Below are 27,971 nucleotides of genomic sequence, written 5' to 3'. Positions count from 1 at the left end.
AAAAAAAAAAAAAAAAAGCTGAGTAGAAAAAAAATAGATATTCCATAGGAATAACTTCATCTCCAGGGACGTCTTTTTAAAAGAATCACAGAAGGGATCGTGCCCCTCTGTGGAATTCTGAGAGTTCAGGAGGAGGCATTTTACTTCCTAGGATGAGGGCTTAGGGGTTTCCCATTGCTGCGTAACACTCAGATTTAGCAGCTTAAAACAACCACTCTTTCCTGTCTCCAGTTCCCCAGGGTCAGAAACCTGGGAAGAGATTAGTAGAGCGCTTCTGTCCCAGGGTCGCTGAAGCGGCTTCAAGTCTGTGAGGCTGCAGTCAGCTCAGCACGTCCGGGCTGGAAAATCTGTATCAGAGCTCGGCATCGGGGCACTGCTGAAGGATGTGAGGTGCTCGTGGGCCACAGGGACCTCTGATTAGAGCCAGTCATGGGGCACTGGCTTCCTCTGCAGGGAGAGATGACAGACAGACACACAGACGGACAGACAGAGAGGTGGAGAAAGACTCCTTGGTGGAAGGTTCGTCTTCTACAGTCCAACCCCAGCAGGGACATACCTTCGCTTTTGCTGTGTGGGGGGGTGGCCGCACAGGGCCCCCCATGGGGCCGTCTCAGAGGGCGGCTGCTCCAGAGGCCACAGAGCTCGGTGAGTGTCCGGGCTGCAGGCAGACGGCCGCCTGTGTACATCATTCCAGTGCGTACTTCAGATTGCCAATACCTGTCGGATCACAAAGTGCTCTGCAAAACTACCGTGGCAGGACCACTTGACTGACTGCTGGAACTGGTCTGTAAGGAGCCTTTTACCTGAATTCAGTCAGAGTCTGGTTCTTGCTAGCGCTTGCTTGGGAATGGGGTGTTCTCGACACCCGAGTGTCCCGCCTTCCTCTGACTGACTCAGCAGCCCTGCCTTTTCTATTCTGATAGACAATTCAGAAGCAAGCCCTTCACCCAGCCCTGCCCTGTCTATGCAACCGCTGAGCTGCTCCTCCCACGTCTGTAGGTTTCATTCCTTCTGCCCTCAGGCAGGAGTTACCCGTGTGTGCCAGGTACTGGGCATGGAGCTGTTAGGCTCAGTGCTAGCAGCTGAGCTACATCTTCCTAGTTACCATACTGTCCCAGTCACCTGTGCTAGGCCTGGTCCTATCTCACTAAAACCTCCCAACAGCCCTGAGGTTGCAACTATCAGCTTCTCCATTTCACAGATGAGGAGACTGAGGCTCAGAGGGAGAAGCAACTCACTCAAAGCCACTCAGGCTGTGTGAAGCAGAGCCGGGGTCCCAACACAAGCAGTCTGGGACCAGAGCAGCCTCTCGTGCCATCAGGATAACTTTCCCCGTGAAGAGCACAAGCTCGCTGAATGCAGACCATATTTATTTTATACAGAGTCAGCACCTGTTAGGATTTATTGATCAACTACAGCTTCTATCCTAAGCATTTTAAACATACAGTAACACATGGACTTAGAGTATATGATTTAATGTGTTCTAAACAGAGAAATCTGAAATTTCCTGGACTCAGGGGATTTTGAAGGAATTGTTTTTTTTTCAACTCTCATTTTGCAAATAAGAAGAGGGACCCTAGGGAAAGCTGCTTCCGGCCCCAGCTCACTGCAGCAGAGCAGCGCAGGAGCCCAGGCCTCTGACCCGTCCGGAGTTCCATCTGCACGGTGCTTTGCAGAGGTGCTCAGCTGGGTGACTTTGCCTCCTCCTTTCCAGGACATTTGGCAATCTCTGGGGAGCATTTTGGGTTGTCACACTGGGGAAGAAGGAGCTGCTAGCATTGTCTTGGTTACTTTTCTCTCGCTGCTGGGACAAGGTACCTGACGCCCAAAATTAAGGAAGGAAAGTTTTATTTAGCTCACAATTTGTGGAGGTTTCAGTCCATACTCGACTGGCTCCAAGGCAGAGTGGCACATGGCAGAGGGCAGCAGTTTTTGGTGGTGGAAGATGGCAAAAGCAACAAGAGCAAAAAGGGGGAGAGGCTGCAGGCAGCCTCCTTCCCTCCCTTATACTGTATGCAGGCTACCCGCCCCGGTACACCGGGTGGGTACAGCACTCACACCCATAATCCCACTGGACTGTGAGTCAATCAAAAACTCTAGAAGCCCGCCCAATGACTGCATGAGGCTTTGGGGGGACGCCCAGCCACAAACCATAACAAGCATCTAGTGAGCAGAGGCCATGGGCAGTGCTGAGTGTCCTACGGTGCAGACCACAATCCTCATGCAAAGAACTCTCAGCCAGTTAGCAGTTCTGAGGCTGAGCAGCCTCTTCTGAGGGACTCAGCACTCCCTACCCTGCTCCTGGGTCCGAGTTTAAGTGAGGTCCCCTGCAGCTGGATACTTGCTGTGTTCCTCTCTGGTTCCAGTGCTCGGCACAGTAGTGGGTGTCCAGTAAAATATCACCGACAGAGAGCAGGGGGAAGAGAGGGAGAAAAGAAGGAAGAGAGCGAATGGCCAAAGAAGACATCGGCCTTCCTGGCAGGCAAAGCCAGCCCAGTGCTCTGGGTCAAACCCTCTGTTCACAAGAGACTGTTCAGAAGAAGACTAGGGAGTGTCTGAAATCAATTTTGCATCTCTTTCTAGAGAGATGACACGCAGAACACATTAATGATGTTCTCGCATAATTTAGGTCCATGCTAACAAAGTGAATTAAACAGAATCCAAGCCCGGCTGCAGAGACGCAGACGTGCCCCTCTCCAAGTCAGTCCTGAGGGACAGCCCCGCCATGGAGGTGCGAATGCCCTGCCCTTTGGGAAAATAACTGGCTCCTCCGGAGGTGTCCATGGGGAAAATTGCACTAGCTAGAGCTGCCACCAAGGGAGACGTGACAGACAGCTGTCAGCCCAGGACGACAGAGCCAGAGGGGGGCGGGGCGTGAGTCCACGGGTCCAGATACGCCCAGGCTTCAGCCCCGCCCAAGGGCGAATGGCCCCCATCCGGGCCAGCTGGCAGGTGGCGCCAGCCCTCCCCAACACCCCAGAGCGACAGCAACCTGCCGCAGCCACTAATCCTCGGGGTGGAGGACAGGGGGAACGTCAGGCCGGCTCCCGGGCAAGGAAATGGGGACCCCTGAACTCAGAGACCGACCGTCTCAGAGACAGGCCTGACCTTTATGGAAAATAAGGGTCCCAGGCAATCAGAGGAGCGCGGTGTTTCTGTCCTCTGATCACACTACGGGAATACTAGACTCTGCCTTGAAGCACCAAATGGAAACCTAGAAAACGCCTTGAAACTGCCAGGCGATCGCTCTCCCCAGCGCCCACGTCTAGGAAGCGTTCGTTTCTCCACCAGCGCACCCTCCCAAAGCCCTCAGGACACCCCGTAGCAGTGCGTTCCCCAGGCCCCACGTCAGGACCACACCCCCGTCCTGTGTGCCCCAACTGCATCTGCTCCGCCTCCAAGGTTTGGCGCCTCAGTCCCCTCCCCGCCTTGCCCATCGGCCCCGCCCCTGCTCTCGGCCCCACCCTCTTCCCCGCCCACTCCCTCCTTCAGTCCCGCCCATCTGGCCTCCACACTACAGGGCTTGGCTCCGCCCTCCTCCACGCCCCGCCCTCGGCCCCGCCCATCTCACCTCACACTCCACTTCTCGGCCCCGCCCCACGCCATGCCACGCCCTCGGCCCCGCCCCTGCACCTCGCGCCCCCCCGCCCCCCCGCTGCGGGCCTTGGACCCCTCCTGCGGTCCCCCGACCCGCTGGCTGCTCCCTGTGCTCCTCCACCGCAGGCCGACCCCGCGCCGATGGAGCTGAGGTGTGCAGACTCCTCGCCTGCACGCCCCTCCGCCCCCACCGTGCATGCACGACGTTCGGCTCCTCTTCCCGAGCAGGACCCCTAAACTGTGTCTGGGATGAGGCTGTCCCGGAGCGCAGTGCGAGGATGGCTGAGCTCGGGCCACGCCCCCAGAGGGTGGAAGGGCCGCGGGAGGGCCGTCCACTACAGACTCCGGCCCACGCAGACCCGCCGGTAGTGTCACCGGTGGGCGGAGCAGAGACCCTTGGGGCAGTGATGAGAGCACACCGAGGAACACGGCCACGGCCACGGCCCACCTCCCGGGGCGCCGTCTCCACAGCCTGCGCCAGGGGCCCTGAGTCCAGTGGCCCGGAGCCCTGCCCGGCCTGACCCCCCGGAGAAGCCCAGGGTCAGGCTTTGCCCGAGGGCTGCGAGCTCTTCCACCCACACCCACTCCCAAGCTGCTCTGGGGCTCCCAGGGTGGCTGAGGAGCCGGCAGTGCGGTCGGCCGGTGCCGGGCGGCTCTGCTGGCCTGCGGCAGGACTGGGGCCGCGCCTTGCAGCCGGAGCAGGGCCCTGGCGACCCCGCTCTTTGCGGGGTGAAGCCAAAAGAAGCTGACACCTTAACGTGTTGGCTCAAAAGCAGCGACTCACTGACAGGCCTGCCAGGGCCCTGGGTTAACGTCTCCCTCTGTCCTGGGTGCCCAGCCCCAAGCCTGAGCTAGGACTCCACCTGCCTCTCGCCTCCGGTCCGACCTGCCCCCAGGCCCCCTGGGCTGCTCCTCGAGCGCTGGCCTGCTGCTCCAGTCCGTGTCCTGCGGCTTCCCCTCTTCCAGACGCCGGCTGTGTCCCGCAGGCCCCAAGGCTGCCTTCCTGCTGGCAGACTGGACTGTCACAGCGGGGCAGGGCGGGAGCAGACGTGGAAGAGGAATCAGGGGTGAGCAGGGTGCAGCTGGGGGTCTCCGGGCCTCAGGCTCTCCAGGCCAAGGTCTTGCAGACCTCGGGTCTCCTGGGCCGCAGGTCTTCCCTCTGGGGGGAGCCGGGCAACCTGCCGGGACAGGGAGCGGAGGGCGCAGCAGACCTGGAGGAGAGGAGGCCTCCTGGAGGCGGGAAACTGGCGGGCCTTGGTTCCACCTGAACCCTGGGCCCCCAGCCCTCGCCGTCAGATGCGGAGCGGTGGGCTTGGGGGATGAGGGCAGATCACCGGCTGCGGGCGCAGAGGCCGGGGGTTTCCTGGTGTGTACGTGGGGAGATCATGCCTGCTTCCGAGCTCTGAGAGGGTCGAGTTTGGGTCCCTGCCCCGAAGCGCTGCTTTGTCCCTTAAACAGCAGAGCACGGCGCAGACTGTCACGCCCTTCCGGAGGACAGGCTCCTGCAGCGAAGGCTGTATCGCAGTGTTTACTCCTGCCCAGAGCCAGAGCCCGGGAAGCCCTGAGCGTTCCCCTGCGCTGCCCCTGCCGCGCCGCAGCTCCCGTCCTTCCCTCGGCGGGCGGCTTCAGGAGCCACGCGGACAGACAGCCGGGCAAGCGCAGCTTTGCAGACTCCGCTCATCTCTCTCGCTCTCACGCCTCGCCCTTTATCTCCCTCTCCCCCCTCCTCGCCACCTTCCGCGAGATTTGTAACTTCCGTTTCTGGCATTACTTCCAACTTTTTGCCACCATAAACTTGGTGGAAGCCACACTCCTACAGCAGTGGTGGCAAACCTACGCATGCCTGTTATTTGTGTTTGTTTTTTTTCTTTTAAGATGAAAGTGCTGGCCTGGACCTCAGCGGCACAGGGTCTGCCTGGCAAGTGCGAGGTCCTGAGTTCAATTCCCGGTACCGCGCCTCCCCGCTAAAAAAGTCAAAAGATGTTAATGTATGAGTTGTTGTTTCTTTTTTTTTTTTTTTTTTTTTGTCTTTTTTTTTTTGGTACCGGGAATGGAACTCAGGACCTTGCACTTGCCAGGCAGGTGCTTGTGCCGCTGAGCTACATCCCCAGCCAGGGGTTGTTGTTTCTAAACTAAAGCCTCAGTGTTCAGGTTTAATTGCAGTGTTGGTACTTTGGTAGACCAGAGGACTTGGGGTTGCAGCTCGAGCACTCGTCTCTCAGAGGTTCACGGCCCCCGCTCTAGTGTTCCCCAAATCGATCAGAGTCGCCAGCGAGGACAAAGCCAAGGACCAGACCGTGGACAGAAACATAAGCGCCTCCCCCAAGCACACTGTCCGCTCGCTGGTCCTCCCTGGACACGGTGACCGTCAGCCTCGCCGACCGGGCAGCCAGTGTCTATTTCCGTGTGTTTCCACGTGGATATTAGTAGGAAAACAAATCCAAAACGCTGCTCAGGTTCTGTTCTGCTTCATCCTCCGCCTCCTCTCTGGGCTCCATCCAAAGACGCCCGGTTAGGAGCCTTGCTCCTGCCTATGTGGCCGCTCCACCACATCAGGCGCAGAGGATGCAGCAGGCTGGCCCCGAAGGCGGACTCTGGGACTGAAGGACAGGGCCAGGAGAGACCGGGGGCATCACAGCTCCTGGCAGGCGACACGCGGTGACAGCTCCCCGCTTGCTTTCTTCCTGTGCTGTGCCCTGCAGCCTCTTCCCTCCCAGGAGGCTTCCACCGGCCCGAGGCTCTTCCCAGCAGAGATCTGAGGTAGCTCAGCACACGTGTGTTCAAACGTACCCACCCTGTCCCAGCACACTCCTCACCTGGAAGGTGCTCTTCCTCTCTGTTTAATCCCTCAGGATTTCTTTTTTATTCTTGGCTTTCAGTTCTATGTGCTAATATTTCTTTGGTGATGACAGTTCCTCTCCCAAAGTGACAAAGAAATTAGAAATATTTTCAGTGTATTTTTAACACCTGCATCAGAGAACAAAGAAACCACAGTTGGCGAAGGCGTGGGGCTGGAGGAAGAAGGGAATTTAATCAGCTCTAGCTTTTACAGAGACTTCCATCGGGGCTGGCTGAACTGGGGTGTGACATCTGGTGGGATCTAGGCAGAAGAGGGATGGGCACATTAAACTGCCTGGAATATATTTGCTGGTTTTTACAATACCTTTTTTTTTTTTTTGGTTTTTCTCCGGTACCGGGAACCGAACTCACGACCTTGCGCTTGCCAGGCAGGCGCTTTGCCACTGAGCTAAATCCCCAGCCCCCTACAATACCATTTTTAAAACACTGCAGGAGCCAATTTCCTTAGGAGAAAGTTCTCCTTTCCAGGACTTTTTTTTAGAATCAGCAAACCCGACATCCCTCCCCTAACCTGAGTCAGTTCGCCAGGCTCTCGCACTGTGACTCTGAACAGAGGCTCCGGTCCGTCCTGAAACCTCTGGCTCTGAACCCCTCTGGGACCGATTCTCTGCAGCCCGAAGCAGAGCGGGGAACCTGAAGACGGAGAAAACACCGGCATCTGTGATGTCTCGATTTAGCAGAGGAAGTGAGAGCCCAGCTCGCCGCACCCTGGGCGGGCCAGGATTTCAGGGGACACCGACACGCAGGCGCAGAGGATGCTCCAGGCTGGACCCGAAGGCGGACTCTGGGACTGAAGGACAGGGCCGGGGGAGACCGGGGACATCAGCTCCTGGCAGGCGACACGCAGTGACAGCTCCTCGCTTGCTTTCTTCCTGTGCTGTGCCCTGGATGGCATCGGTCCTCTCCCTCCCCCACAGCTCACAGCAGGTCTGCAGTCCGTGCCACTCTGAACACGCAGGGCCGCCTCTGCCCCAGACAGGACACCCCCGGTTGAGACACACTTATCTACGCACCCTGAGCAGGTGCTACGTGAGGACCGCCCCGGCTTGGGCTTGCAAATGTTGTGTGGTATGCCCTGTCATTGTTCTCCTTTGTGCAAAAGCACTGTCTCTTAGCTTGCCGATACCCTTGCTTTGAGGTCACAGATGCCAAAGCAGTCAACTCCCAGGAGCGGAAGCCTGAGAGCTGCGCTAAGCTCGTGTGCCCGAGTCAGAAACCCGTGCTCTAGAGCTGAGGCTCTTGATGCGAAGGAGCAGGCAGGAGGTGAGCGGGGCACACCCACTCCTCACTTTGGGTTCAAGCTGCAGCCTGTGGGGTGCTCCCCTGTGCCAAACAGCCCATTGGACTTGGGGGACAAAGGTGGGTAAGAATGGGTACCATCACCCACCCAAGGAGCTCCGACCTCAGCCCTGTCCTGGGGGTTCAGCAGCATTTTATCATCCCAGAAGGTGCTAAGCTGTACCTGGCCTCTTTTTTTTTTTAAATCAAACACTTCCATGTGTTAGCACCCGTGAGCGCGGTATGAACATGTGTTTTATGCTGTGATAACGGAGCGCCACAAGCTGTAATTTACAATGAGCAGAAATGTGTTTGTACCCCGATTCTGGAGGCTTGAAAGTCCAAGATCAAGGGTCACACCTGATCAGGGACCTTTTTGGTGCGTCATAACATGGCAGAAGCTACCACAGGGTGACAGAGGGCGTGGTACACAAACTGCCTTTCACAACACACTCGCTCCACAGTAATGACATCAGCCCAACTCCGACACCTAGGTGGTTCCCACACTACTACACCGGGGGCTGCGTTTCCAAATACAAACTCCAGGGGATACAGCCACACCGCAGCAGTACATCGGCATTACACATGACTTACACAGGCACTTTATCAACTCCAGCTCATTTACATGTATAACAGCTCCACAAAGCACAGACAACTGCTGGTCTATTATTAGGCATGGACGCAGCTGTTCCTCACTGTCTCTGGTAGGTGGTTCCAGAACCCTCTCCCCGTAGACACTATCATCTGCCAGGGTAAGATGGCATGGGTCCACGCATAACCTGGGTACACCCGCTTGTATATTTTAAATGAAAATATGCCACGTAAATACCATTCTACTGTAGTGTGTGAGTGTGTGAGTGTGTGAGTGTGTGTGTGTGTGTGTGTGTGTTTGTGTGGCTGGGGATCAAACCCAGGCCTTTGTGCGAGGCAAGAGCTCTACCACGGAGCCACATCCCCAGTCCAGTTCTACTATATTGTTGAGGAAATAATGATAAAGCACAAAGTCTAAGTGTGTTCAGGTCAGGTGCAATTTTTCTCACACTTCTGATCCACAGTTGGTTGCCTGTTCCAGTCCAGAAAGAGCACTGACTGCCGTCTCTTTTAACCCTCGAAATTGAATGAGGACAGTATTGCTAGTCTGGCTCAAAACGTCAGCTAATTTGCCCAGGATACAAACAGAAAAAGGTCAGCTAATTTGCCCAGAGTCACACAGCCTGTTAAGGGACAGGAGCAGAATATTTTCCCCCAGAATATTCTTTCCTGGGTAGGAGACGAAGTGGGCCCCCTAAGCCCCAGCCAGGAACGGGTGCCGGGTTTGAGACTACAGGCGGCAGGTGAGGCCGCGGCGGGAGAGCAGAAAGCAGTGAGGAGCGGGGTTTGCAGAAGGCCTCGGGGGCAGCCAGGCCCCTGGGGAGCTGGACCCAGGGATCCGAAGCATCTCTGGCAGGCCTGGGGAAGGGAGGGCTTGGTGTGTGAGTGGAGGCTTGTGTCTGGTACCAGCGCACGTCGCCGCCCTGCTGCACACTCGAGCAGGCGCCGCCCACAAGTGTGTCCCGGCCAGCAAGTCTGACCTCACGCACCTGCTCGTTCGAGCCCGGTGAGGAGCAGAGTGAGGAGCAGGGTGAGGAGCGGGGTTCTGCTCCGGGTGCTCCCAAGGACAGAGGCCGTGTAAGTGCCGTCAGCAGCGGCGAGGGAGCCGATGCACAGGCCCACAGCAGACAAGGACAAAGCCCAGGGCAAGCGTCTGAGAGCAGATCACCGTGCCCAGAGCCAGGGCACTGCATAGCCGAGGAAGGAGGCTGGCCGGGAGGTCTTCCCCAGCCCTGGGTCGCAGCATGAGGAAATCAGGGAGGACTTCCACATGCAGCATGCACACACACGTGCACACACATATATGCATGCACACATATGCTCATACACACGCATGTGCACACTGCACACACACATGCACACCCACATATGCATACCCACACATACACATACTCATGCAAACACACACACAAGCACACACTGCATGCACACATGCACACACATGTGCACACTGCACATACACATGTGGACACACATATGGATGCACACACTCATACATACCACACACATGCACACTGCCTGCACATATGTGCACACACATATACATACGCACACATTGCATACTCATATGCATGCCCACGCACAGCATGTGCACACACATGCATGCACACACACATGCACATACACATGTGCACACACGCACATCCATGGGCACACACACACCAGTCCCATTTCCACAGGTGGACATTTTCATAAGAAAACCAGTGAGCTATCCTACCGAGCAGTGATTTGTTTCGCGATCTGACGGACCATAATTTCCAAGTGGAGAGAAGATGAGAAATTCTCAGAACTCCATCCACCAGTTTAAACTCTTACGGCAACAGGTCAGCGCTCAGGCCACCGCGCTCCATCGAGACTGCAGGCTGCCGGCATAAACGTCTCCTTAATGGTGGGGTCAAGCCAGCCCATTTGGGGCTGTCACCTCTCCGAGCAGAGCAGAATAAATATGCCATCTCTGACAGCCCACGGCGGAAAGGCAATAGCAGCTGCCCGTTCTAAGTTTTCCTTTTTCACACCGTATGGCCGCCTTTGGACCTTGCAGACAGGAGATGGTTTCAGAACCTCAAGCGGGCAATCCTTTAAGCCAAAGGTACAGAGACATTCCCACCCAAGCTGGCTCCATTTCTAGGGCCCTTCCTGGGCCGAGCCCATGGGTTCTGCAGATGGGCAGGGACAGGGACAGGACCCGCGGGCGAAGCCCATCACTGGACTCGGCAGCCCCAACGTCCCGTTCTTCCGCCTGAGGCCCCAGGGGCCTGGGCTCCGGCCAATTCCAACAGCTCATTGTTTAGTTTTGTGGTTGTTGGGAATAAGTTCAGTTCTCTTCTCTTCTTTCTCTCCTCCTGGCAATCTCAAACGTGTCAAAAGAAAGGAAACTTTACCCTTACTGTCAGAAAGGAGACCGAAATAACACACCGGCTTCAAACAACCAAGTCTCTTCATCAGAAAGCAACACGCAGGGCAGGTGACAGATCTCAACGTGCCACCCAGAGCCATCGGTCCCCGCAGCCATCCAGTGCCACCCAGAGCCATTGGTCCCCGCTGCCCATCCAATGCCACCCAGAGACGTTGATCCCCACGGCCCATGCCCTAACTCAAGGCGAGCGGGGACATCGGCTCTGCTTCACAGGGCCGCTGTGCTTCTGCTAAGAAATGATCTCCGTTTTCCTACTGGGCGCCGGCAACACCGAGGAAGACCAGAACGCTCATGCTCGGATGTGGTCAGTTATATCCACTTCAGACACCGTGTCACACAAGACGGAGGGACACAAAGGCAACGAACAGACCTGAGAGGACCCCGATATTCTGGGGTGTCTGAAGCCTGATCTGCCCGCCCTGGGGGACAGCAGCGGTCCATGCAGGGGCAGGAACCTGAGGGTACAACTGCCACCACACAGCCACCAGGTGCTGGCTGCAGGCAGGGCTGGCGGGAGCAGACCCCGGCCCCACCCAGACCAGAACCTCTGCCCCTTGTTGCCCCGCCCGCCTCTCCCTGGCCGTGGTGTCGGAGAATCAGCCCTTGTGCCTCTGTCTCCTCATCTTTCAGAGGTAGGGCAGGAAAAGGTGGAGGCATCTCGCAGGGCTGCGTGAGGGCCGAGGGTGTCACTGTACAGGACAGTGTCTCGCGCAGGGCTCAGCACACGGCAAGTGCTCGGTAGCAGTTGCTGCTGAACCGTGGCTGGGCTGGGGGGCTGCGTGTGGGGAGACCGGCCTTGCCTCGGGGCGCGCTGTTCGGACGATTTTAACCAACTCCCCAGAGAACTGTCCTCCCGTTATCTTCCCAAGAACAGTGTCTTCCATGGTCCTTGGGTGACATGGTATTCGGCCCCTGCCCTCTGGCACAAGCGCAAGGTGCTAAACCTCCTTCTGTACGGCCAGTGCCCACCCCAGCCACCTGGCCATGCCCGAAGCCATCACCCCCTCACGGCCATCATGGGGGGCTGCACCCACAGGACATGGCTGCTGTCCCTCTGCCTGTGCTCTGGCCTACCACAGGGGAATCTCCACGTCATATGTTCTTCTGTGTCCTTAACTCAGAGAGGCTGCGCTTGGGGGTAGCAGCGCCGCTCCACCGTCAGCGCCCTTTGCTGCTGTCCCGTGGCGTGTGATCGGCCCAGGCTGCACCGGGAGCTCTCAGGAGCTCCCCTGCTCTGGTCCCCAACACGCACCCACAGCGCCTGGGCCAGACGGGCTCTCCAGGAGGGAGACTGCGCTCCCAGGCCATCGCCCGGGACGAGGGCATTGTGTCACTGCCTTATAGACCAAGCACGGCTTTGGCAGAGGGCAGAAATAGAAGCTGCATCCGGCCTGCTCTGGCACGGGCACTTGGGCGTGGGCTCTGTTCTCCTGCCACCCCCAGTGAATGACAGGATACCCTCCCACGGAAGCCACCACCAGCTGCTCCAGGGCCACAGCCCAGGGGTCGGGCCAACCCAGGCTCCCTGGCCAGTCCCTCTTCCTCCCTGTCACTGCACTTCTACCTCAGGTCCCAGCGAAGCTGAGAGACCCAGAATTCTGCACCCCAGCCCCTGCAGGGGGAGACGCCTCAGCTGTGTGGGGCGGCCAGCGAGACCAGGGTGATCCCGCTCCAGAAATGAAACCGGCTTCCACAGTGGCTAATGGCTGGGAGTTCTTTCCTTCTTTATCCTCCCTTAGAGAAAAATAGATGAGAGAGAGAAACAGAGAGAAAAGAAAGGTCTTTTTCTATTTACTCTCTCTTTAAAAAAAGAAACAGCTATAAGCCAACCCGACTTGATTTAGCTCCTTACTAAATGTATAAATCATCCCGGAATGCGCTCTGCCATCTAAACACAGATCGTGCCCGGCTTTGAATTCCTTCTTTAATTGAGGCTCCCTACCCCCACCAAAAAAATTGTGGTATTTACTTTACTTTGGATAACTGAAAGGGCTCCCTAATTGTGGAAGTGGAGAAATCCTTAAACCCGGGCTCTGATGAAGAAAACGGCCCTCTCTCCTGGCTGCCTCTGGGCCTTCCCGTTCACCAGACCCCACTCCCTTTGTCAGTGTTAAACCAGAGGGGTTAGTCAGTGTGGGAAGCTGAAGGATCCACTCTGGCCTGGCAGGAGAAGTGTCCGTCCCCAAACGCGGTGCTGAGCACCGAGGCAGTGCTGTTTCCGGCAGTGCTCAGCAGCCCCAGCTTCCCGCTGTTCGTTCCTGGCCCTGGGCGCTTTGCCACCTTGTTCCCGTGGCTGTAACTGTTCTCCAGAATTCAGGCTGTGTGGTCACCCGGAGTCAGGCGGTCACTGTTACCGGCAACTCCGTGTCCGCACGTGGGAAGGGAACAGCGCTACTCAGAAGCACTTCGGCTACGGTAGCCCTCCTGCCAGAGGGACCCGCCATTGTTTTTACCAGTCAAGACGTATGGCCTAGTCATTCGGTGTCATGGATTAAGCTAATTAGAAAAGGAGTTTTTAGAAATAACAGAATGTATTTACATATTATTTATTTCCATTAAGACTTTCATCGGTTCCGTAGTGGCTAAAACATGCACAAGCAGAATTACACCGATTCCGCCCTCATTTCTGACGCGCTCACTGGGTACGTTCGGGACGCAGGGTTGTGCCAGGTTCTGGGTACCTGGCAGCAGACGCGATAAACAAGGACTCTGCTCCCTGCTGGAGAACACGGACGCTTTCTTTCATCAGCCCTGAAACATGTCTTTGTTCATATTTAATATCTTTGAAGCCGGAATATATCCTACAAACGCTGTCAGCTCAGCCACGGTTGTGACGTTAATCAGAAGTTCTGCTCTGGCCTCTACTTCAACTGCGCAGTGCGGAGTGGCGCTGGAAAGTGAGGCTTAATTGCCAGCTACGCTGTCTTTGAAGCGGCCAGCCCCTGGTTTGGACACCAAAAGGCGCAGGGGCAGAGGAAAGCGTAAGTCAGTCATCGCTGGATGAGGGATCACCCCACCTATTTCCTCAGAGTCACAAGCAAGTGATTTATGAGAAGATAATCACAGTGTAGAACGCTGGGCTTTAATGATGCATGTGCAAAAGGATGGTCTGAGTAAAATGACAGACAGGCAGTGGAGAAACTGCCAAACCCTTAAAGCAGATGAAAGAAATCTTCAAACAGCGAGAGGCCACGGTGCCAATCCATGCATGACGCAGGACGGTCATTAAGACATCACGCCACAGTTTAATTTGTAGCTTCCCTTTTCGCTTGCCAGTGCTATAGATAACAGTGGTGTGCCACAGTATCTAGGGCATGCTCGGCTCAGTGGCATACTGTGCTAAACAAGTAAGCAAAACATAAAATCGTTACAGGTCCTGGAAGTGTCATGAAACAGCAAACAAGAGGCTGTGATAGGAATAACAGAAAAATTTAATTTATTTACAGGGATCAAGAAAAGTCTCCCAGCCAGGCATAGCGGTGGTGCACACCTGCAATCCAATCCCAGTCCTTGGGAAGCTGAGGCAGGAGGATTGCTGTGAGTTTGAGGCCAGCCTATGCTACAAGTGAGCTCAAGACCAGCCTGAACTGCATATGGAGACCCTGTCCAAAGAAAGAAAGAGAGAGAGAGAGAAAGGTCTCCCTGAGGATGTGTAACCAAGGAGAAGCCCAGCAAGAAAAAGAGCCAGGGTACAAATGCCCTGGATTGTGGAAGAATCCATGTGCTCTGGGCAGATCTGATCACTGGTTCTGAAGCCCTGGCCTAGACAGAAACACAGACTACTACCATGAGGTCATAAGCCAGAATGCCACATACATAGCTAATCTGAGAGAGAGCAAGCGTAATAAAAATAATTTTAGGTTTCTAAAAATACTTGTTACCTCCCATCCTGATAAATAGGTGGAATTAAAAATATTCTAATTATTCTGAAAAGCCAATGAGCATTGGCTTCACCACCAATAGGAAAACAGGGTGGGGAGCGAATATCCACTTCAAAAATGGCAAATCCCCGTTCTCTGCCTTCTGCAGCTGAAGTATTTTATTCTCTGAAGTTTCCCCGTGTCTTTATGTCTGCGTCCTTTACAACAAATACTTTGCAAGCTGTCATAAACTCTTTCAAACCAGCGAACAATTTCCCTGAAAGACTGAGTGCAACACACCCCAGTATTTCATGGAACACACTTGTGCTAAAGAAAGGGGTTCACCGCTTACCTAAAATCCACATCTAACAAGACTTTGATTTACTACACCGGCAACCCTGCTAGCAAAATGGACAAATCTATGCAATTACCTTTTTCTTCTTTTTCTTTTTCTTCCAAATTTCCTCTAAATCAGGAATCCTTCACCCGGGGCTCGTGGACCTCCTGGGCGTCAATGGATAGATTTCAGGGACGTTCTTGATCATCGATAGGACATGTCAACTCTTCGCTAACCTCTAACATTTTACCTTTTATCCTTTCTTTCCATCATGAATGTGTGCGACAGAGCTCAGGCGTGGCAGGCGTGTCCGTGTGTCCCTGACTCTCAGGCAAAGCCGTAGCAGTCTCGAGGATTCCCAGCCAGGCCTGCTTTACACGTGACGCAGGCTGGGCGCTCAGCAGGCAGGGAGTTTGCTGGGGGCAGCTGAGGGTCCACACCCGGGGAAGCGTGGGCTGTGGGAGGAGCTCAGCCACTGTGCAGCCTCGGCCGACTCCACTGCAGGCTCCAGACCTGATTCGTCCGCACACCCCACCAGGTCTGGGAGGTGACCCTCTTCGGTGAGGGAGACCCTGAAGGCCACCTTCGGGCCCCTCCCACACCCAAGGCAGCAGGGCCTTCCGAGAAGAGAACGACCTCCGGTGCGCTCTCAGATGGCATGAGTGTGGTCCCTGAAGGGTGCCTGTCCCACTCCCCGAATGGCGCCCACCCCGTCACCCTCATGCACATACTCACAAAGCTGAGGGGACCCCGCCTCTGTGCTTGGTTCGGAGCGGCTTGACCAGCAGGACTTCAGGAGAGGAATAAGGGCTGGAAGATTCCAAGTGGGTGACCTTCCCCAGACAGAGGACTCAGCCGTGACAAAGGAACCGCAGCCCTCACTCGGGAGGATTTCGGGGTTCCAGTGGGATCACACAGGCTGACTTCCTCCTGGTTCTCCCGCTGGGCATCATGGGACCCTCGCGAGTCCCTGGGCTTCTGCTGCACCACTGAAAGGGCCCAGCTGTCAGGGACCCTCAATTGCTCACAGCCTCCTGCAGCTTCCTAAGCAGGGACTTTGCTGCTGGATCTTTTATTTCTTGCCCAGCCAAATAGACGGCAGCCCAGCAGCCCCCGTCTGAGCCCACCCTGGCTGTGCCCTGCCCGCTGCTTGGAGGAGCTGGTCAGTAGCCAGGGAACTGCTCTGCCCAGAGGATGTTCTCTCAGAGACGGGCAGACACCCATGGCTCCCCCGCATCTCCGCACTGTCCCAACCAGAGAAGGACTGACATCAACGTCTTCATCCTACAAGCTCACAAAACAACCGGAAACTGACGGCTGCTCATGCTGTAGCAGCGAGCAGGAGCACTGAAAGGACACCCCAGATTTGGAGGCAGATTTATTTACGTCGACGGGCACTGATTGGGATCATCCCCAGAGTATCAGGCCCTGGTCCCTGGTGGTCCAGAGCTTCTATGAGATAAGCAAGCAGGAAGCACAGAGGCAGAACGGCTGTCAGTTCGGGGTTGGTTTATACAATGTGCATCACAGGGGCCAGCCGTTTCTAAGAGACGGGAGCAACCAGAACTGGGACAGGAACCGTTACCTGGGCAACTAAGAAACTGAAGTGTACTGGCTGGGGTGGGGGGAGTTTTCTGCTACAATGCCAGGCACGTGCTAAGGATTCCACAAGATGCTTGTGTGATGCAAGGCATTGTTAAAAGGTTGCATCTGGTGCATTAGTAAGGGCTGGACTGGAGCTAACAGGCAACTGACGATGTGTATTAAGAGTCTTTCAAAAGTTCCAGCCACTTAACCTAATAACTCCACTTCCAGGACTGCACTCTGAAAGGTGTTAATCTAGGGTGTAGAAACGGTCTATGCATAGGATCGAAGTACAGTGTTGTTTACCTGTAGGGGAAATAATGGAGACAACTTAAATGACTGTAACAGGACTGCCTGGGTCATTCTGGTACAACCACACACTGCAACGCTCTGGCTGTCAGAGGCAGTTAGTGATGTCAAGGAGAAATGACCAAGACATTACATTTTCCACAACAGACACTTATGCCGGGCATGGTGGCGCACACCTGTAATCCCAGGACTTGGTAGGCTGAGACAAGAGGGTCACTGTGAGTTCAAGGGCAGCCTGAGCTACATGGTGAGTTCAAGGGCAGCCTGAACTACTGAGCGAGACCCTGTCTCAAAAAAACAATAGGCATTTGTGTCCTTGTGAATTTAATTTTTAAAAAAAGTTTGATTTTGGTTTTTGGTTTATTTTGTTCTTTAAGAGAGAAAAGACTACCCAGGTCAGAGGCAAGATGTACACGGAAGCTGGACCGGGTCCGTGAGATAAGAATGACATTTAAGAAGGGAGCAGAGAGACCGGGCTGGCTGGGTCTGCCCGGCTGTTTGGAAAAGCTGCTGGGACCAAAGGCTACGAGCAGAGTCCCCTAGATTCAAGTCTCTCAAGGAGGAGGTGAAGCCTCCGGGAGGCCCCAGCCCATCTTAAAGTGGCCTGGTCAGCGTCTCCGAGCCTTAGCAGCTGTGTGCGCCGGGGTTAGGCACCAAACACGCTGAGCTTCTGCTGCTCCAGAGACAAGATGGCGGAGGGGAGGGACGTCCTCGCCTCTGTCCACCAAGCATCACGTTTAGACAGCCTTCTCCCACTAGTCCTTCAAATACTTCTGTCCATTCTTTTCTGTGGCGTCTTCAACACATATACGTGAGGTCTCTGAACACTGCCCCCCGCCGTGCTCTTTTATTCTGTTATTTTCAGCCTTTTTTTTTTTTCTCTCTGTGTGTTTCATTTATTTGTCTCATTGTGGGTTGTGTTCGCCTTCTTTGCACACCTGGTAATTTTCATTCAGTACCAGGTTCTGTGAATCTTACCTTTAGGGTGCTGGATATCCTTCATGACTTTGATATTTTTTAGCTTTGTTCTGAGATACAGCTAAATTACTTAAGAACAGTTAGGTCCTTTTGGGGCTGGCCTTAAACCTTAGCTAGGGGGAACCAGAACAGCCCTCGGCTCACTGTCCCACTCCTCCGGTGACCCCTTCTGAGTGGTCTGGCCAGCCCTGCTCACCAGGCTTCTTCCCTCTGGTGGGTGGGAACACAACTCTTCCTTGCCCGCCGTGAGGGTTGTTCCACCTGCTCATTTCGGTGGCTTTTTCCTTCGGCCTCGGGTAGTTCTCTCTCCACCTGCACTAAGATCTCGGCTGAGGACTTCAGGGGGCGGCTCTGGCTGCCATGGCCTGACTGAACCCCAACAGGAAGAGGCCTGTTGCCCTAGGATCCAGTGTCAGTCAACAAACCCATCCTTAAAGCCTAGCTCATGACAGCCGGAAAGAAAGGGCAAGGACGGGCCACAAACGGAGCCCCGTGGCTGCGCGTGCGAGAGGTGGGAAGCAGAGGCAGGAAGAGCAAGGGAAGTGCTCACCGCCACAGAGGAGAGGCCACGCTCCAGAACGCATTCAATACTTTCTGTTCTTTAGCAGAAGCTCCCACCCTGTCTGGCTCCAGCTCAGCCGTGAGTTGAGCCGCCCTTTCGCCTCACGTCCAGTTTCTAACGCCCACTGTTGTGTCTCCAAAACGCCTCCTGGTTCGCTTCCCTTTTTCCAGGTTTAGTTCAGCCCCGGAGCCCCTCACAAAGGCGCTGTGTGACATTAGGGAGGTCGTCCTATTCCTCTGGGGCTGAAGGTGCCCCTTTGTAGGAGAAGGCGGTGGACTAATGGTCTCCCAGGCTCTCTTTGCTTTTTAAGTCCAGGTTTCAGGGATATTTTGGGCCATCCGTGCACAGATCCCTTTTATTCCTTACTAATAAAGCATGACTCTGATGCGGCTCTATCCAGAGAGGTTCGGGTTAGAAGTTAGAAATGTGCCCCGAGCACAGTAGCTGTTCTGCAGTGTCTGCTGAATAAATATCTCTCAGAGTTGAAAGCAAAACAAAAACCACAAACAAAAAACCCAGCCTGAGCCCGGCTGCGTTTATATTCTGCAGCACAAGGTCCAGGCTGGGCTGGCCTGCGGGGTAACTCGGCTCAGCGGTGTTCACAGCCTGCCCCGCGCCCAAACTCATGAACACGTTAGTGTCTGCAGCACAGAAACTCCGGCCAAGGGATGAGGGCTCCCGAGAAAGGGACGCGACCCTGGGTTGCCCGGGTGAGCCCAATGCGGTCACCAAGGTCCTCGTAGACAGCGGGACAGGGAGAGGTCGAGGGAGGAGCTAAGGGGTGCTCAGAGCCTGAAGCAGGAAGCCGTGTGAGTGAGCCGGAGGACAGCCTCGGCGGTGAACCAGAGAGGGGAAAGGCTGTCCTGGCCCCAGACGGCACACAGCCCTGCTAACACCTCGGCGTCCAGATTTCTGACTTCCAGAAGGCCAAGAAGACAAGGCCTGTGTCAAGCCATTAAACTGGCGGTGTCTGTAGCCTCCCCATCAACTTCTTACGCTGACCAGGCAAGACGTCTGACTTTTCCGGGTGTCTGTTTTACTTTCAACCAAATGGCATTGAAAACATCTCTGCTGTGTGAGGAAGGGGCGACAGGAAACAGCACACGGTGCCAGGTGGAAAAACAGAAAACACTCCTCGTAATCTCACCACTGCCTCACTCCTACCCTTACCAGTACTCCACCGCGGGGAAAATGCCTCCACACCTGGGCTGGTCCCAACCTCCGAACAACCCCGTGACTCAGAGCCACTGCGCACCTTGCGTAAATGCCACCCCGAGGCGCAGGGCCACGCAGCCGCTGGAGACAAGCAGCGGCCACGCTCCCCTGTGCCGCTGGCAGTTAGGAACCTCGTGGACCGGGGCCACCGCGGTCATGCTGACACCGCGCTGCCCTGCCGTCACTCCTCTCCTGTAACCACAGCTGCCGCCTCCGTCACCTGCTTCGGCCTGTCACCAGCTTGTCGCAGGAGTGATTGAAGGGCTACTCGTTCGCGTTGTGACTTTCTGCTGAGGGAAGTTGGCTGAGGAGATGTTTGTTTATGTGGGAGCAAATGCTCCGAGGTCTGCAAATGGAGCCGCCCATCCCACCACACCCCAGAGGACTGCAGCTTTGCGTCTGGGCGGAGAGCTCTGGGCCTCAGCCATGTGCGAGTGGAGCCGGGAGGAGGGCGCCGCGCTGCCTGCGGGTCTCCATGGGTTTCTCGCTGCACAAGAGCCAACGCCGGGGGCTCTGGAGGGGCCTGGGTCCCTGCAGGGCTGCGTCTTTTTTATATGTCTACAATGAGGCGCTTGCTAATTGTAGCCAGTTTTCCAGCTCCAGCTGCCCTTCTTTCAGTGGCCTGCTTCCTCTTGCTTTTCTCTTTCCTGGCCTTTGATTTCCAACACTTCCCCGCATTGTTCGGAGCCCTGTTTGTTTTTACAGGGCCGACTTGGCTAATAGGAGTCGGGGCCAAGGGGCCAGCTCTGCGTGAGCTTCGCTTCCAGGAGCACAGCGGAGCGCTTGGCTTTGAAGCTTGTTGGGAATATTTGGATTAATAACATTTGTTTTAGCATTTTTCCCTCGTTTCTGATCATCAAAGAGCTCGGAACGGTTTGAGCTGGGTGCAGTTTCTTCTAGTTTGTCCTTGGGAGCAAGTGTCTGGAACAGGGAGGATCTAAAAATGTTTTCTGAGTGAAGCCTCGTTAATGGGGCAGGCTGCAAATTCACATCAAGGGAGTGTCAGCTTTCAAAACAGCTTCTTGGCAGAAAAGGATGCAGGATTTTAGAGAAATCTGAACCTGCTATTAAATGAACTCCCTGAGTCCGGGCTGTGCTGCATGGAACCTGGCTTCCAGGGGCTGTGGATAATCACTTCCTTGGTGGCAGAATGTCTCGGGCAGGTCAGTGCTCCTTGGAGATGAAAGATTCACCAGTCTGGACGGGCTGTTTGCTTTTGGGACGTCCTGCGCGTCTCCTTTTCTGTATTTTCACTGCGTCGGTGCTTTGTGTCCTGGCTGTGTGTTGGGGTTGAGAGACAGGGCTGCTGCTCTGCGGCCCGGAGGAGGTGGAACAGCACCGGCTGTAACAGGTCCTGCGGTCACGGGGCCGCATTTCCTTACACTGACCGTTCTCATCAAACTGACAGGCAAGAAACACGGAGGGAACTGGGCCAAGTGACAGCATAATCAGCTTGCCTAAAACCAGTAATAAAGGGAAATCTTCAAAGGAACCAGAGAGAAAGCCACACTGCGCACAGGAGCAGAGAGAAGCTCCGAACGGCCCCATGCTGTGGCACAGGTCTGGGCCCGTCTGTGCAATGACCGGAAGCTGGTATTTGTGCAACGGTTTTGGATTTGCGGTGGGTCACTTCAGAGGGTTAAACCCCCTCGAGCCTATTCAGTTACTTGGAAATGGTTCAGTCCTTCTGAGGCCTGTGTTAAAAGTTGGTCGATGGTTAAAAACCCCACTTACGTTGTTAACGATAATAAGAAGATGACGAAAGACGCCTGCCCCGCAGTTGCCAGCACCGTCTCCATCAACAGCTGCGGAGGACCGCTCACCACCCACTCACCCTCTCGCTGTAACAAACACCCACACTTCTTCTGCCGCTGCCGTGCACACGCCAGGCTCTGGCCTCCTGACAGCCCACGAGCTCGACGGTACGGTTCAACCAACACCGTCACAACCTGGCATGACCCAGGCAGACCTGGAGCCCTGAGCGTCTCATGGGACGAAAAGCAACCCCAAGATTCAGCACTAAAAACAAAATTAATAAAACCAGCTTCCTTTTGTGGAGCAAATATTCAAAAGACCATTTCTAGACCAAATGTTTTCTAGACCGGCTTTTCCCCGCTGGATGACACTTGCACCCGCTTTGCTCCCAGGTTTGACGCTCCGCGCTTCTCTGATAGTCTCTGCTGCCAAGCGTCCCCAGGTGTAAGAAGAGGGGTGCAACACCCCATTTGCTGGAAACCAGGCTCTAAACGGTGCCTGAGAAAGGGGGGATGGAGGCGGCTCTACACAAGGGGGAACAAAAGCAACCCAAGACTCAGCACTAAAAGCTTAGCTCCTGAGAGTGAGGCCGGGCCCTGGGCTCAGCCGTGCGAGACAGGACTCCTCAGCACCTCTGAGCTCAACCTTTGGGGTCCTCTTCCGCCTCGGGCTCAGCCACCTCGCAAACCATTCCCAAGGAGGCGACTCTGGAAGGCGGCGTGGAGTTACCGGGGCAGCAGGAGGCAGAGCGCGTGGCCCCGCAGTCAGGATGCAGGCTCCGTACACAACACCGGACAAAACCCGCGAGGGGCCGGGAGAGGAGACAGGCACAGAAGAGGGTCTTCCCACCCGCAGGACACTCAAGAACCAGCACACGGGATGACAGTGGCGGAGGCGGAGGGCCGTGTTTCGTCGGGACTGCCGGGAACAGGGAGAGGGACAGTCGAGGGCACCGCGGCGCCGACGCGCTCTTGGCCGATGGTGGTGCGTTCAGGGTTTGCGGCCTTGCCTGTGAGTCATACTGCACTGAAACAAAGAGGCCTCTCCCCTTAAGCAACACGGTCGACTCTGGAACCAAATAGCTTCATGGTGAGTCCAACCCCTGGGGGTGACCCTGGCAGCCCCACAGCAGGGTTATTTTGTTTGCAGCGCTCAGGTTAAACACAGGGCCTTCACACGGAGCTACATCCTCGGCCTTTTATTATTATTATTATTATTGTTATTATTTTGAGCCAGGCTTTTGTTACCTGGCTAAGTTGCCCAGGATGGGCTTGAACTTGCAATCCTCCTACCTCAGCCTCCCAACGTGGTGGGACTGTGGGCGTGCACCACATACCCACCTTCTCAGAGTGCTTCGTGCAAGGTTAAGGAACTGGGCGGGCAGACAGGAGGCACACAGTCGGCGCAAGCTTTGTTAGAACGGAAGAAGCCAAGGCAGAGACCCGCCGGGCAAATGAAAGAGCGAGGCGTAGGGACCCTCTGCGCACCGCCCCCCAGCTCACCTGTGCTGCAGAGCACGGGGCACGCAGGTGACGCACAGCACGGCAGCAGGCGGCCACCCCAGCCGCAGGCACCTCGCCTCCGCCGTCACAGCCGCTCCGGGACTTGCCGAGGAGCCGCCGTCACCGATGCACAGAGCACCGACTGCGCCTTCGGCTCGCTGGCGACTAGACGCCGCGCTGAGACTCCTGAGTTACTCGGGCACGGCGGCGCTCACTACACATTCAGGTCTTCACACTTGCGGCCTCGAGCTTGAGTGCTGGGGTGATGCAGAGCCTGCGGGGACAGACGGGCTCCCGTCCACCTCTCCTCTGTCGGCCGACCCACCAGGCTCCCTCCGCTGCTGTCTGCCCCACGCTGTTACCCCTCTCTTTGGAAGAGGCTGAGTCAGAAGCGATCAAACGCAGGGAGAACGCGTGTTAGATGGTGTGGCAGAAACCCGGGTTCCAGGGCCGCCATCCCGAGGTGTGACTGCTCGTGACATGCAATCCGCTTCTCCGCCGAGGTCTCTGGGAGCTGCTTGTTTGTTGTTTGTCATTTGTTTTAAATCTGGTAAATGAAATGAGTGGTCTGGATTTGCAGTTTTTGAACATATGTCAGCCTCAGAAGACTTCCAACCAACTGCATGTCTGGCAGAAAATGTCAGACACAAAAGAGGGACGTTCGCCTGCTGTCCCGGGTCCCCACCCAGCTCCTGCAGCAGCCCTGAAGTCCGGGACCTCTGCAGGGTCCTTGGGCTAAGGTCCTCACATGCTTGCAAACCATTACATGGGCCTGTATATATGGGGGAAGAAAAGATCTCCAGGCCAGCTAAAATGTGGCTTTCAAATGCCTTGTTGTTCATTCCAGAGTTTAACCCAAAAGGCCTTCTGTGCTTTGAGAAATATCATACACAAAATCTTACGTGACATATATGTACACGGGAAGACTGGCAGGAAATACCAGTGGGCTGCGTCACCTGTCCGGGTAGGGACGCAGCAGGGCGACAGTGCACAAGGAGCTCTGCACCACCACCTGGAGCGTTCGGGTGCCAGGCAGCAGGGAGGAGGCGGGCAGAGCGGGAGCCGCTGCCAGAGCATCCCGGGGAGGGCAGCCCAGAGATGCCTGGCCAGGCCGAGGGAAGGCAGGGGGCAGGGACAGCCTGCTCCACAGCCCTGGAGTCCTGCTCTGGATTAAAGGTGCAGCAGCTTCTCAAGGTTTCTCTCTGGCCAGCAGGAGGCCTGATGAACGCTTGCTTAGATCACCAATTTATGCGGCTGCAAAACTCCTTTGTCTGTATAAGCTCTAGTAACACCTCAAGAAACAGGCTGGGATCCAAAAAGGCTTTATATAGGCAAGTTTTTAAAAATGAGTTAGAAAGCACGACCTAAAGAATTACAGAGGAAGGAGGGAGAGAGGAAGGGGGAAGAGGGAAGAGAAGAAAGCAAAGTGGCTTGGGGCCGGGGGACTTCGAGCAGGGAACAGAACAAGGATCACGCGCGCTTCCGAAGCACGTCCACCACCCGCCGTCCGGGACGTCTCTCTTCCCAGCTTGCTCTAGAGAGGAACCGAGCAGGGTCGCCTGCAGTGGAGGCCCGGAGCTCAGGACTGCAGGGTGGGACCACGGGCGTTAGAAGTGACGCGGCTGGGGTCCCCGCCTCTCTGCTCCGGGCTCGCTGTGACAGGTCTTTCCCTAAGAAGGGCAGAACGAACCCTTCTGCGAAGTCAGCGCACCACCAGCCGCCTCTGTGCAGGCCGCGTGCGAGGCCCTGGGACCTGGGGACACGCAAGAGCTGAGGAGGCGGAGAGGCTGGGGCAGAGGGGCTTCGGGAGCGCAGGCGCCTGTGGCGGGGCGGGTAGCGTGGGCAGGGGAGGCTGCAGCCACGACACACACATGAGGCACGGTTGCTGCAGGAGGGGAAGGAAGAGCAAGGGGTGGGAGAGGACCCGGGCGCACGGCCGCGGACAGAGGGAGGGGCTGCGAGCAGGATGAGGCAGGCGGCCGAGGCTGGTGGAGGTAGGAAAGACCCTCCGTCATCCACAGCCAGCCGAGCAGGTTCAGGAGAAGTCCGGGCGGACGAGGAGCGTGCCGGAGCCCACAGAGAGGATGAGGACGACCGCCACGCTCCCCTCCTCCTCCTCCCCCGGCGGTGAGAGCTGTGGTCAGTGAAGGGCGTGGGGTGAAGGACAACGACCAGGAGACAGTGCGGCCATGTCTCCTGCAGAGGGCAGCCAGGACAGGCAGGGTGCTGGCTTCTCCGCCCATGCCCGCGCCCTCCCCCAGCCGTCGTTCTGCAGAAGGCCAGCTGCCCTGGTGCCCCTGTGCCCTGGACCCCGCCACCCCCAGAGCTCCCTCTGTGTGACTCCCCCAGGCCCATCCCGTGCGAGCCGCTGCCTCGAGTTCCCCACCCCCGCTTCCGGCAAGCTGGGTGCGCCCCTGGACACAGCAGAGAACCAGCGACAACGTACTGGTCAAACAGGGCCGCGCTGAAAACAGACCGGGGAGGCTCCCACCGGGCCGGATGCTCCAACTCAGGCAGATGCCGGGCTAGGGGCACGCTCCCTGGGGTGTTTCCAAGCGGACACACAGGAGCCCTGGTCCAGCCTCCTGGGGGCCACGGCACAAGCTCACCTTCCGCCCCAGGCTGGCTCTGGCTGCCCCCCACCACCCCGTCCTGGCGGGAAGCCCAGGGTGGCCCCAGCTCCGCAGCCCTGGGGCTGCTCACCCGCTTCTGCCCCGCTGCTCGCCGCTCCTCCTGCCCCCACTGGCCTCTCTCAAGGCCACTTCTCCCTGCCAAGACCTCGGGCTCTGCTGCCGCCACCCCCAGCTCGCCAGCCCCGTGGATCTGTGTCCCCCTGCAGAGCCGGATCAGTGCTGCTCACACTGGGGCCGCTGCGGAGGAGCTGCCCGTTTGCCAGACTCCCCGCTTCCTCCTGAGCTCTGTGCCTTCCCAGGAGCCTGGCACATCTTATCCGCCAGTGTGCCGACGGCGCTTTCCAGCACTCACTGCTTCTGACACATCTGATACACGCTCGCTCCCAGCGCTCTGTGGGCGCCCGTCCAGAGGGCAGCTGCGAGGAAAGCGCCGTTTCCCAAAGGCCCAGAGCACAGGGAGGGGGGCTCGTGGCTGCCACCCGGGAGGGAGCTCCTGTGCCCATCCTCCACTCACCCCTTCCAACGCCGCATGACAGCATGGGCACCTCAGGCTCCAGCACAGCCCTCCTGCTGCCTCGAGCTCCAAGCCAGCTGCTCTCCCTGGAGTCCTGTGCTCCCTGGCCCTCCGTGACTGCTGGGGCTCCGCTGCCTCTGGGCTGGTTCTGCAGGACAGGCAGCTGTCTGGGGGGCTTCCCGAGGGGCCATCTTCCCCTGGGCCGGCAGTCAGATAGGGGAGGGCAGCTCCCACAGCTCCCTGGGCACGAGGAGGGGCTTCAGGGCAGGGGGCAGCACCAGACAAATGGGTGCCGGGCAAAATGGAAGCAGGAAGCAAAAGCTGGGGCCTTTATCTAATTAAAATTATTTATAAGAAGTAGACACACTCGTGGTTCATAAGCTAAAAGAATAAAAAAGAGAATAGATGTGCCAGGTCTTATGCCCGCACCCGTGCCTCCATCCCACTGCCGCCCTCCCCACAAGGGCTAACAACTGCTGTGCATTTCCTTTTTCAGGGAGTGGGGGTACTGGGAATCGAACTTAGGACCGCACGCTTGCCAGGCAGGCCCTGCACACTGAGCTAACCCCTAGCCCCTCTGTTCTCTTCTTCTGTGTCTGTGCAGTGTTTCTCGAATTTATTTACTTCCCCTCCCCGCAAGGTGTGCAGAAGGCGTCACACGCTGCAGCATTCTGCACCCGGCTCCCATGCGCACTCTGGGGCTCCTCGCTCAGTCCAGAGCACTTCCGGGGTCAGCCGCGCCGTACTCCGCTGAGCGAGGCACCCCGGTTGCATTATCTGGCTCTCGAAGGACACCGGAGTGCTTCCTGAATGGCCTGTGTTAATCTCACTTCATGTACTGTGGAGCCACAGAGTGAATCCCCAGGCGGTGAGTGCGGGTGAAGAGTGCACCAGGGGTGACCGTGCTCCCACCTCCTCCCTCTCCATCCGAGCCGCTCCCCCGGAATAACTGCCCCTCGCCACAGGGGCTGCTGGCCAGATGCTTCCCTGTCTGCCGATCCGACAATGAGAACCATGTCTCCCTATAGTTCAACTCTTAGAATTGAGGTTAAGGACCTTTCCCCATATTCAAGAGCATTTGTATTCCTTCTTCCGTGAAATGTCTCTCCACGCCCTCAGTCTGTGTTTGGAGCTCACTGGCCTTGTTCTAGTTGATTTCTATTCTTTATTGATCAGCGAGATGGTGCAGTAGCCCTCTGAGCTGTGAGTTGCCGTTGTTTTTTTCTCACTTTATTATTCATCTTTTGGCTTTGCTTCTGGTGTTTTGGTTTTCATTTTGGGCAGAAGTTTCTTGCCTGCTTTAATAATCTTTTATAGCTTCTGAACTTTGAGTCATGAGAGTTTTGCTCAAATGGTTACAAAGGAATGTGCCCATGTTTTCTTCTAGTCTTTTTGTGATTTATATTATCTCATTTAAAAATCTGATCCATTTGGAGATTTTCCCAGTATCTAGTGTAAAGTGTGGATCCAAATATGGCTCCAAATACCTTTCTTTTTCTAGATCTCTTAATAATTCTTTTAACGTCCTTTTACACCATATCCCACTGATTTGAAATGACATTTCTATCAAATGTTAAATTAAAATACATGTGTTTAGGTATTTGGGATTCCTGTTCTGCTTCTTTAGTGGATCATCCATGCAGAGCGTAGACAGTTTGAATAATTTAATCTTCCCCTGTCCCCATAGTTCCTTTTTATTATCTTTTTCACAGAATCTGGAGCCCTCACTGTCATTAAAGTTCTGTCCTTGCGCAGGGTCGTTTTACTCTTCTCTCTCTTACATGGAGGCCAACATCTATCTGTAGACTTCCAGCCAGAGACAGGCAGACACAGTTTGCTCCTGAAGCAAAGCAGAGGTGCAGAGTGTTCTGGGAGAGCCTCTGTGGGACCCGTCAACAAGCCCCTGGGAGGCTGGTGTGTTGCAGAAAGACCACTTGGGAAACTTGTGTCTTCCAGAAGCTTGGACATTACTCTGCAGATT

General features: G+C 56.0%; 1 protein-coding gene and 1 long non-coding RNA gene across 5 annotated transcripts in view; one reads left to right on the top strand and one right to left on the bottom strand.

Annotated features, from left to right (window-relative positions):
* Lipc (lipase, hepatic) overlaps positions 1-27,971 on the top strand; it is a 114,581-nt gene that overhangs the window by 55,143 nt on the left and 31,467 nt on the right. The gene's annotated exons all lie outside the window — the stretch shown is intronic.
* LOC102016118 lies at positions 13,299-27,183 on the bottom strand. 2 transcript variants are annotated; one of them, XR_001235903.1, is made up of 6 exons: positions 25,290-27,183; positions 23,206-25,039; positions 22,844-23,117; positions 15,189-15,927; positions 15,033-15,105; positions 14,467-14,503 (listed from the first exon to the last, which is right to left on the bottom strand). It is a non-coding gene; the product is annotated as an uncharacterized LOC102016118 (long non-coding RNA). The 2 variants fall into 2 exon arrangements; XR_001235902.1 differs by lacking the exon at positions 14,467-14,503 and adding an exon at positions 13,299-13,492 and having other exon boundaries at positions 22,844-25,039.

This window comes from Chinchilla lanigera, unplaced genomic scaffold (genome assembly GCF_000276665.1).
Source record: "Chinchilla lanigera isolate Chin_1 unplaced genomic scaffold, ChiLan1.0 scaffold00049, whole genome shotgun sequence".
NCBI classification, from domain to species: domain Eukaryota; kingdom Metazoa; phylum Chordata; class Mammalia; order Rodentia; family Chinchillidae; genus Chinchilla; species Chinchilla lanigera.
Note: the sequence above shows the minus strand (reverse complement) of the source record. Positions and strands in the feature narration are given on the sequence as shown.